Source organism: Otolemur garnettii, unplaced genomic scaffold, assembly GCF_000181295.1.
Source record: "Otolemur garnettii isolate 467f Iridium unplaced genomic scaffold, OtoGar3 scaffold00040, whole genome shotgun sequence".
Lineage (NCBI taxonomy): Eukaryota > Metazoa > Chordata > Mammalia > Primates > Galagidae > Otolemur > Otolemur garnettii.
The window spans coordinates 62,567-73,072 of NW_003852435.1; the positions used below are offsets into that span (position 1 = coordinate 62,567).

The following is a 10,506-nucleotide window of genomic DNA, read 5'->3' on the forward strand; positions in this document are numbered from 1 at the left end:
TGGTGTAGGGCCAGTTGTAAAGCATGGTGGGTGATGTGTGAGGCCCTACCAAGGTATGGAAGTACTCTTAATCATCACATAAGAATGCTTGCCTGACTTCTAAATAACATTAAACACCTAACATTGAAGTGGTAGATTGAAATATTACTGATAATAAGTCACCACAAGCACATGTAACGTCTGACGGTATCAAATTTGACTGTCTGCACTTGGAAGACAACAAACATCCTGGAAGCTGCACCGCACATAGAACTGAAGGCATGCATGCACACAAATACAAGAGCAAGAGCTATTTGTACATGTGTATATTTTATACAACATTGCAGCATGATGTTATCATCTATAAAGTTCACTCTGGAGAACTGTGCTATTGAGTTCCACCAAAAAATCAAAACAGTTTCATAATGTTTGAAGTAAATTTCTGATTTTGTGTTGGGTCAGATTCATAGCTGTCTTGGGCCACATGCTATCTAGAGGCCTCAAGTTGGACACTCCTGAATTTTAAACCATAGATGGAATTGGGAGATATGATTATACTGGGAAGGTTTATGAATGTACCTAAGGAATAAAAATCCATGGCTGTTATTGAGAACTGAACAAATACTGTTTTTATTTGGAGACTTAATTCAGGATGGTAAACAACTTATTTCTGTACTTCAAATAGTGTGAACAGAGTGTGAACTAAAATAAAATCCTAAGGTCCCTGCTGAGTGAATGGATCTCCTCTTGGCCAAGGGTACCTCAGAAAACCTAATTCCTGGTCATGAAGGGAAGGGAGGTCCTATATGCTTCCTTATACCTACTCCCCTTTGGAGTTGAGATAAACAATTAACTGGTATTAATATTAAAAGATATTCCTTGTGACAGTAAGATACTAAATCATTAATTGGACTTAAGGCCATGCAAGGCAAAGGTTAAATCTCTAATAGGCAATCAATTTGCTTAACAGATCATTTGAGTTCCTTGTATTGTGGCCTGTCTGTGATGAACAGACTTCCTTATCTTAACTTAGAACATGTTAAACCTTTAAACCAAACTTTATTTTTCCCAAACCAGTTGAGGGTGGGGGTTCAGGAACATGCGAAAACAATTGGTATGTGACTTGTAACCAATTATAAATAAAAAAATTTTTAACCCACTTAAAACCTATATGCCACCCTACCACCACCCCAGCTTAGAGATTTCCTGCCTTTTGGGGCCAAACCAATGTATTCCTGCTGTGTGTTGATTCATGATTTCATCTGCAATTCCTGCCTCCCTAAAATGTATAAAACCAAACTGTAACTCAACCACCTCAGCACCACTTGCTCAAGACTTCTTACATATGGGGCCCCGGCCCCAGGCTTGGGCCCACAGTCACATACATTGGCTGAGAATAAACCTCTTTAAATTATTTTATAGAGATTAGGGGCTTTTCTCTTGACTGGATTTATTTACATACAGTTACTGTCTTCTTTTTTCATTTTTTTAATGGACAATTAAGATTTTTGAATCAGAACCTAACAAAGAAGGGTGACAAACTTTCTCTGTAAGAGACGACCACACAGTAAATATTTTAAGCTTGGTGGACTGTGCAGTTGCTGTTAAATTGCTCAGCTCTGCTGTGGTTGTGGAAAAGCAGACATAGGCAGTACATCAGCGAAGGACTGGGACTGTGTTCCGTCTCACCACATTTTTGGTGGGCTTCTTTTGGGTCATATTTACTGAGGTATAATTCATATGTGGTAAATTTCAGTCCTTTTTGCCAATAAATTTGGTTGTAAAGCCAGCACCACAATTAAGATGTAGGACATTTCTATCAAATCAAACAATTCCCTTGTTCTCTTTTGTGGTTCACTCAACCCGTCCCTTGACAACCACTGACTAGTTCTCTATCTCTGTGAAGTCTTCCCTTTTCCATAACGTCGCATTAATGGAATTATACCGTGTCTACTTTTTCTTCTGGCTTACATAATAGAGAGACCTCCATATTGTTGCATGTATCAAGTTGTTCCTTTTGATTGCTGAGTACCGTATCCCATTTTTATTTGTGTTTATATCTGTAGTTCTCTGTTTCTTCTACGTCACCTTTATTCCTGAGGCTCAGCCTTTCTCACCTATGTTAACAACTACCTTCCTAAGCTCTCCACCCATTTCCAGTTTGGCTTTTGCCCAATCCACCCTTCCAACACTGATTTTTGTTCATTCTAATTTTTCCTCTGCTTTCATAACTTCTGCTTTTAACCATTTATCTCAGTTTGTAAGTTAAAATTCAAATCCTTTTGTTTAATATCCAGTACTCTTTTTTTTATGTCTGGCCTTTTCAAAATTAAACCTGTGCAACTAACATTTACCTTTTAACTTAACCTGTGAGGCATGCTTTGTGGTTCCCCGACATGACCTGCTGCCTAGCACATCCTTGCTTTCTTGAGCTATTGATGTTGCCTGCAGACCCCTCTCCTGTGGGCTCGTCTGCAGACCCCTCTCCTGTGGGCTCGTCTGCTTGCTCTTCAAAACTCAGCGCTACTGCTTGCTAGAAATTTTGTAAATTCCCAATTTGATTTTTATGTACTTCCTCTTTGTTTAGCAGCACTTAATGGCCTTCTTTGATAGCACTTGTCTTTCTTACCATAATAATTACTTTGTTCTTCTGACTCCAAGATGCCATCAGTTGGAAGATGTACCTTTATTTCATGTACTGTGCTATTAAGAAAACATACTCAAATTACGACATAAGATTTTGTCACTTAGCATTTTTATTTTATTCTGAAAGAACTCTTTTAGACTTAATTTAGATCCTATGCCTCTGTGTTTGCACAAATACACAATGTAATAAATGGGTGGAATATATTCAAAACTTCTTTGCCTTACGGTCTAACTCTTATAATGTACTTTTTGATGCAGTTATACTATGTGTTTATGTTGTTTCACATAATGGTCTCTCTCTGTGCTTTCCATGCTTAGTCAGGAATGGAGTGTTCTGCTGTTACCAGGATTTGCTTCCAAGTGACTGGCAGCCATTATGCTGGCTTTGATACTGGTACTTTCTTGATTTTAACAGAAGGTGTTGACAGAAATGTTTTTAGGCAACAACTAGAACTCATATTCTTTTCGCAGCTGGGAAAGAATAATTTGTTGACTAAAATCAGAATGGATTATAGTTGTTCCTTTAAAACAGAAACAAACATGCAGACCAGCAAAAGCAAGTACACATATGTGCTGGGATTGCTAACTAGCTGGTCAGCAGCTTTTGCTAGATTCTTGCAAAAAGATTCAATGGGAGATGACCCTGATTTCAGAACTATTCTTATATAAAATGTGTGTATCTTGGAATCAATGAAACAGGAATCAACTTCTCCCATCATCTGTAAACTCCTTGAGAACAGGGATAATGCGCTGCCCAACTCTGTGACCTTCATAGGCACATAATGTCTAGTGGAAAAAATGAAGCTGTCAAATTATATGCCCTCTCTCCTTTTCATAATAGAAATTGTACATTAAGGGCAGTTGGTGTAGTTGTCTTTTTTTTTCTTAGAGATCGTCTTTGTTCTTTTTTACAGCTGCATATTATTCCATCATATGGATGTACTAGAATATATTTCACTAATTTTCTATATATGGACAGTTGGGTTGTTTCCAATATTTTATAATCACAAACTTAAGTTGCAATGAATAATCTTGTGTCTTTGTATTTTCACATCAGAAGTATATCTTCAGGATAAATTCCTAGCGTTGGGATTGCTGGGTCAACAGGTAAATGTAAGTGTGATTTGTTAGATATTGTCAATTTTTTTCTGTAAGAGTTGTACCAGTTGGCATTCCCACCAACCATGACAACAGAGAGAGTTGTCAAGATTTTTAATGTTTGCCAATATGATAGTTCAAAATGGTATCTCACAGTGGTGGTATTAATTTGCATTTCATAGGACAGGAATTGAAAATCTTTTTTTTTAAAACTTTTTGTATAAGAGCTTTAGTGAGGTATAATTTATAATAGAAAATTTTTTCCATTCTAAGGGCTACTTTTATGTGTTTGTAAATTATTCATTTCTTTCGCCCATTTTTCTATCATATTTTTGGTCGTTTATTTCATTTTTGAGTTCTTAATATATGCACATACAGTGATCCACAGGGCATGGGTTCCAGAACTCTCTCAGATACAGAAATCTATTGATGCTCGAGTCCCTTATAAAACTGGTGTAATATTTGCATATAAACTATGCACGTTCTGTATACTTGAAATCATCTCCAGATTACTTATAATACCCAATACAATGTAAATGCTATGTAAATTATTCTTATACTTTATTTTAAAATTTGTATTATATTTTATTATTGTATTGTTACTATTATTATATTATTACAATACTCAGTTCAATAGACTTTAATTATTTGTATTTCTTTTTTCCAAACATTTTTGATCTGTTGTTGGTTGAATTTGAAATTCATGAATGTGGAACCCATGGATTCAGAGGGTTGACTGTATTAGAGATGAGATAACAGATTTATGTATATATCTCTCAGTTTGTCAGTAGTCCTTTGACATGTTTGTCATTATTACTTTTGTCCTGTAAAGTTTAAAAAATAGTCTTTTGGTAGAATTTGTTACTATTTAATATTTCGGCTGGGCATGGTGCCTGTAACCCTAGCACTGTGGGAGGCCGAGGCAGGAGGATCCCTTGAGCTCAGGAGTTCAGACCAGCTTGAGTAGGAGTGAGACTCTGTCTCTACTAAAAATAGAAAAATTAGCTGGGCATTCTAGCGGGTGCCTGTAAGTCCTGGCTACTCAGGAGGCTGAAGCAGAAGGATCCCTTGAACCTAGAGGTTTGAGGTTGCCGTAAGGTGCTAGACAGAAACCACAGCTCTCTAACCCAGGCAATAGAGTGAAATTCTGTCCCCCCCAAAAAAATTACTATTTAATATTTTATTTTATTGCATCTAGGTTTTAAATCATGGTTAGAAAGTTTTTCTTTATCCCCAGGCCTGTTCTAGCATCTAGACTGACTTTCCCCAGTCTTTGCACATAGCCTCTGGCATTTGAGTATTAGCAATAGCACGCTGAATCCTCTGTCTTTTCTCTTTGCCCACAGCTGGGAAGAATCTTCTAATTTTGAGGACTTATGTTATAAGATTTGGTCTCCCTGGGCAATCCAGGATAATAACCTCATATCAATTTCCTTAATTTAATGACATCTATAAAACTCCTTTAGTGATGTAGTGATTTAGCCTATATTCATAGCTCTGAGGATTAGGACATAGACGTCTGAGGTGGGGGTATGTTACTCTGCTTGACACATTGACCATTTTGGAAGATCACATCACCGAGAGCATAGCTATTCATAGTTTTTGAATTACAAATGCAGCATACCTTTATCAATCTATAGTTTTCATAGACTGATAACATAGTGATTCTGTGTTTAGGTACAATATATGGGCCCATTATGTGCCAGTATGTTTGTTGAAGTGTGTGTTATTTTTTAATAAGATATTTTAAAGTTTAGGCATTATGCTGAATTTTTATTTGCAATTGTTTCTTTAGGTACACTATTTTCTGTTGATTTTCTTTGTGGTGATAAAGTAAGCATTATAAAATATTGTTTATAAAGTGGGGATATTGAATTTATAAATGGGGATATTGAGTTTAACAGAATTGAGAACCAGTGGTCTAGACCATAACATAGTCTTGGCATGAAGAACATACTCAGTTGAATAGACAGTAGCCTAGAGATAATGGGAAATCTTGAAATATTTTAAGTACAATGACTTCTGTATTTATGCTTGTTTTTTGAACATATCTAGCATACATGTTTAATTTCAGTACAATGGATTCAAGGCCAAATACACATGTTACCTATATCAAGGCTAGATTACAAATTGTCATAGTCATCCACATGGCCACCATCAGCACTGTCCTTGTCGTCATCATCTTCATCATCACCTTTTTGTTTGTTTGTTTTGAGACAGAATCTCGCCCTGCTACCCTAAGTAGAGTGCTGTAGCATCATAGCTGACAGCAACCTCAAGCTCTTTGGCTCAAGCAATAGTTTTGGCTCAGTTTTTTTTTTTATTTTTAGTAGAGAAAGGGTCTTGCTTTGCTTAGGGTGGTGTCGAACTCCTGAGCTCAAGCTATCCACCTGCCTTGTCCTCACAGAGTGCTGGGATTACAGGTGTGAGCCACCACACCCACCCCATTCATCATCATCTTCACTCTTTCTTTTCAATGCATTTGATGATTCATTGGCAGTATTTTGTGATGACACTATATTAGTAGTAATAAGAATGTTTTTGGACTCAATGATGGAGTAAACACAATATTCTGAACTGCTGACATTGCAGGAATTGATGTCTTTATGGCTGGGGACTGTGAAGCAAGCATCTGTACTGTAAACCCTGTGAGGGACATTGGAGTCCCTACCATAATGAAACAGACCTGGCTGTGGGGTTGGTGTGCCTAGTGTGGGAGTACTTGGTCTGTTCTAACTGAACCAACACAACTGAGGAACTGTTATTATTCCTGCAGAAGTAGATGCCTTTTTCTGTAAACACTTAAGCCTATAGTTTGGAGCTGTTAAAGAGTATATATCAGGTGGCATTTTAGGACCTGAACGTGGCTTGATCAATGGCAAAAGGATTTGGTTTCTTTGTCTTGTAATATCTAACGATAAATATCTTGGGAGAGGAGAGATAAAAGACTGGTCAGTGCAACATTGGATTCCTCCAGTGAGAATCTTACCCCTACAGAAACGAGCCGCAACATTGGATTGCCAATTGTGTGTCATCTTCATCCACAGTAGCTTTTAAAGCATGGCTTAAATAAATTTTTGCATCATCTAGAATTGTGGTCACATAGTAGAAGGTAAACTCCAACATCTGATTTATAACTCTTGGCTTATATTCTCTAATCCCCATGTCCTTCGGGATGTCTGCCGTCATCTGTGCATCTTTTGACATGCTCTTGGGAGAAGTCATCTTGGCAGACTCCATAATATCCCTTCATTGGACTTCTTTAGCTAAATCACCCACATTGATGTATTTCAGTCATGACCTTGATGCAAGTTCTTTGCCTAGGGTAGTTTTCCCAGCTGAGGTGTACCAGTGAGCAGCATGTTTGAAAGCAACGGTATCCTTGCAGTGCTGGCTCTGAGCTGCCTGGGCCTGTTTTTATGCTTATTAAGTAGATAGGTTCCTTATTCAGACGTTGCAATCTTCCTCATTAAGACATTAAGAACTTATTCATTTGTAGTATTTTCAAATGTAGAAAGCAGTAGAATTATTTAGATAAATTCTTGGTTGTAGAGAACTAATTAAGTTCTTGGATAAGGCAGGTGACTGTATTTTGAGATAGATGTATTTCAGTTCTGGAATTATAATTTTCTTCGTATTTTTTATGTTTTTCAAAACAAGTTTTGTGGTAATTTAATAGTCTTTTTTTGTAGCCTCTTTGAGGTACATCACAGTTACTTACCAAAATGTAACCTACTAATTACTCTAAAATATACCAGTAAAAATAAACACTAATAGGCCAGCAAAATAGAATTTTCTGGCTTTCAAAATTAAAGATGAGAGAGATTAAGTGCTAGAGTCTATACCTCAAATTAGTGAAACGTGAACATCAGGTCCTAGTTTATTAACTTTCAATCCATTTTCTTGTCTGCTGAATTATGCATTTTAGGAAGCAGCAGAGACTGAGGCTCAGGGCCTACAAGTACTATGGTGTTGATTTGGAGGCTCTCTTTCCCATCAGCGGGATTTGCTTCAGAATGCTAGTGTCCATCACAGTTCTTCAGTGTGATCTATTTTGGTACTTACTATTATTAAAACAGCACAATAGAATAAAGGAATAAGGGAATGTAGGGGTTTCCAAAAATTAATGGTTGTTTTCAAATGCTAGAAGACCACCTTACAGTATTGTTTTTATAATTGAAACCTTGTAAAATGTATCTTGAACTCTCCTTTTGACAGAGAAATAATCTCAAAAATTTAGAGTAAGGATATTCATAGTATTTTTACCTATTGAACAACTTGAGTGTTTATATGATAGGAAGACATAGCACAAAGTTATATATTTGGTGGTTTAACTTAATCTTTTAGGTATGGATGTATTCCATATTCTAAAAATGCAAAGTATGCCTAAAATTTAACTGCACAATGTATATTATAAAGTTTATTTTGAAGAAACTGCCTTGTATTGTTTAAATTTGCCCTTTCAATGGCAATAAGTTTTAAATTTGCTTATTTATTTATTTTTTGAGACAGAGTCTCACTATGTTGCTCTCGGTAAAGTGCCCTGGCATTACAGCTCCCAGCAACCTCAAACTCTTGGGCTTAAGTGATTTTCTTGCCTCAGCCTCCCAAGTAGCAGGTGCCCACCACAACACCCAGCTATTTTTTTTTTTTTTGCAGTTGTCAGTATTGTTTATCTGGCCTGGGTGGGTTTGAACCCGCCACCCTCGGTGTATGTGGCTGGCACTGTAACCACTGTGCTACAGGTACAGAGCCAGATTTGCGTCTTAAAAAAAACTATTTGATATTAAAATCTTTTATATACTGAATTATTTTTAAAATTATTTTTTAAAATCAACTTGCTTATACGGATAGTCATTTTTGTTATTTTGTTGATATTTATTTTTTATACTTACAACTTTATGAATTATAATTGACAAAATAAAATTATATATATTTATAGTATACAATGCAGTGTTTTGACATATGTATATGTTGTAAAATGATTAGCACAATAAAGATAATTAACATATCCATCACATTGCCTAGTTATATTGTTTTTGTGTTTGAGAATATTTAAGGTCTATTCTCATAGCAATTTTGAAGTATACAATATTATTGACTATAGTCTCCATGCTGTACATTAGATCTCCAGAGCATATACATTCTGCCTAACTGAAGCTTTGTACCCCTTGACCACCACCTCCTTATTTTTCCCAGCCCCAAACCCCAGCAACCATTATTCTCTCTGATTCTGTGAGTGTGACTTTTTTATATTCTACATATAATATAATATAGAGTTTGCCTTTCTATGCCTGGCTTATTTTATTTAATGTTATGCCCTACAGCTTTATTCATATTGTTGCAAATGATGAGATTTCCTTCTTTTTTAAGGCTGAATAATATTCCTTTGTGTCTCACGTATTTTCTCAATTCATTTATTGGAGGACACTTATGTTGATAAGGTACCTTGGCTGTTATGAATATGCTGCAATGAATGTGGAAATGTAGATATCTTCTTGAGATGCTGATTCTGCTTCCTTGGTGTACATACCCTGAAGAGTAGGATTGTTGCGTCATGTGGTAGTTACATTTTTATTTTTTGAGGAACCTCCATACTATTTTCTATAATGGCTATACTTGTTTACGTTTCCAGCAACAAGGTCCAAGGGTTTCTTTTTCTCCCCATGCTCACCAACATTTATCTTGTATTTTTTTCTATTAGCCATTCTAACTGAGTTGAAGCAGTGTTTAATTGTGGCTCTGATTTCCATTTCCCTGATGATTAGTGATATTGACCATTTTTTAAATGTACCTATTTGCCACATTTATGTCTTTTTTGCCCCTGTATTACTTTTAAAGTATTTACTTGACTCTTTCATTTATTTAATTGAAACAGTTTTTTTTTTTTTTTTAGTAATACCCATCTTTTGTGTTATCCTAACAAATTTAGTTATCATGAAGTATTTATTATATTTATAAAAACGCATGAGGACGCCTTTGGGCATGTGTATAAAAATAAACTTTATAATAAAGCCAAATCCATTAGCCCAAGGAAGAAAACAAAAGTAAGGAATCCTACCATATAAGGAACTCCAGTGTGAAAGGTATTCCTTTTACTATTCTTGATGGTCTAATAATCTTGAAGAGGGAAGGAATTCCGAATTTGGATATTCTTTGTGGAATAGCTCAAAACATAAGATGTAGTTAAGTTATAGTTTTGTTGGTAACAACACATTGTTATGCTTAATCATACTCATTAGTCAGGACTTTTGTTTTAAAAGTACTTTATAGGGGTGGCGCCTGTGGCTCAAAGGCGTAAGGTCCTGGCCCCATATACCAGAGGTGGCGGGTTCAAACCCACCCACCGGCCAAAAACTGCAAAAAAAAAAAAAAAAAGTACTTTACAGTAATTTTGAATAGGTGTCTTAGGGAAATCTTTTAAGGGTCCTCATGATTTTACAGTCATTGAAAACTGCAAATGTGATGAGGAGTTTGCCAAAGGTTAGTGAAGTTAGTGGTGAAGTTACACATCTGTAATAGGGTGACCAGATGTCCCGCTTTTGGCAGGACAGTCCTGCTTTTCAACAATTTGTCCCACATCCTGCAGTGTTTTTAAAAAGTCCCGATTTTTGAAAAGAATGCATTAACAGGCAGGAGAACAAGAAGGGAATATATGGTTTTCAGCTGCCATGTGGCTATTTCGCCAGAATATGAGTTTTATATTATTTTTGTTAATTTTATAATGTTAAACTGTAATAATAACAAATAATTACTGAGAAGTGATTATCGAGAACTGCTTAT

At 36.0% G+C, this 10,506-nt stretch overlaps 1 protein-coding gene and 1 pseudogene across 1 annotated transcript in view; one reads left to right on the forward strand and one right to left on the reverse strand.

Moving 5' to 3' along the window:
* LOC100961950 (von Willebrand factor A domain-containing protein 8) overlaps positions 1-10,506 on the forward strand; it is a gene marked incomplete at its 5' end in the record, with an annotated part of 309,966 nt that overhangs the window by 37,918 nt on the left and 261,542 nt on the right. The gene's annotated exons all lie outside the window — the stretch shown is intronic.
* Positions 6,177-6,963, reverse strand: LOC105887015 (annotated as a pseudogene).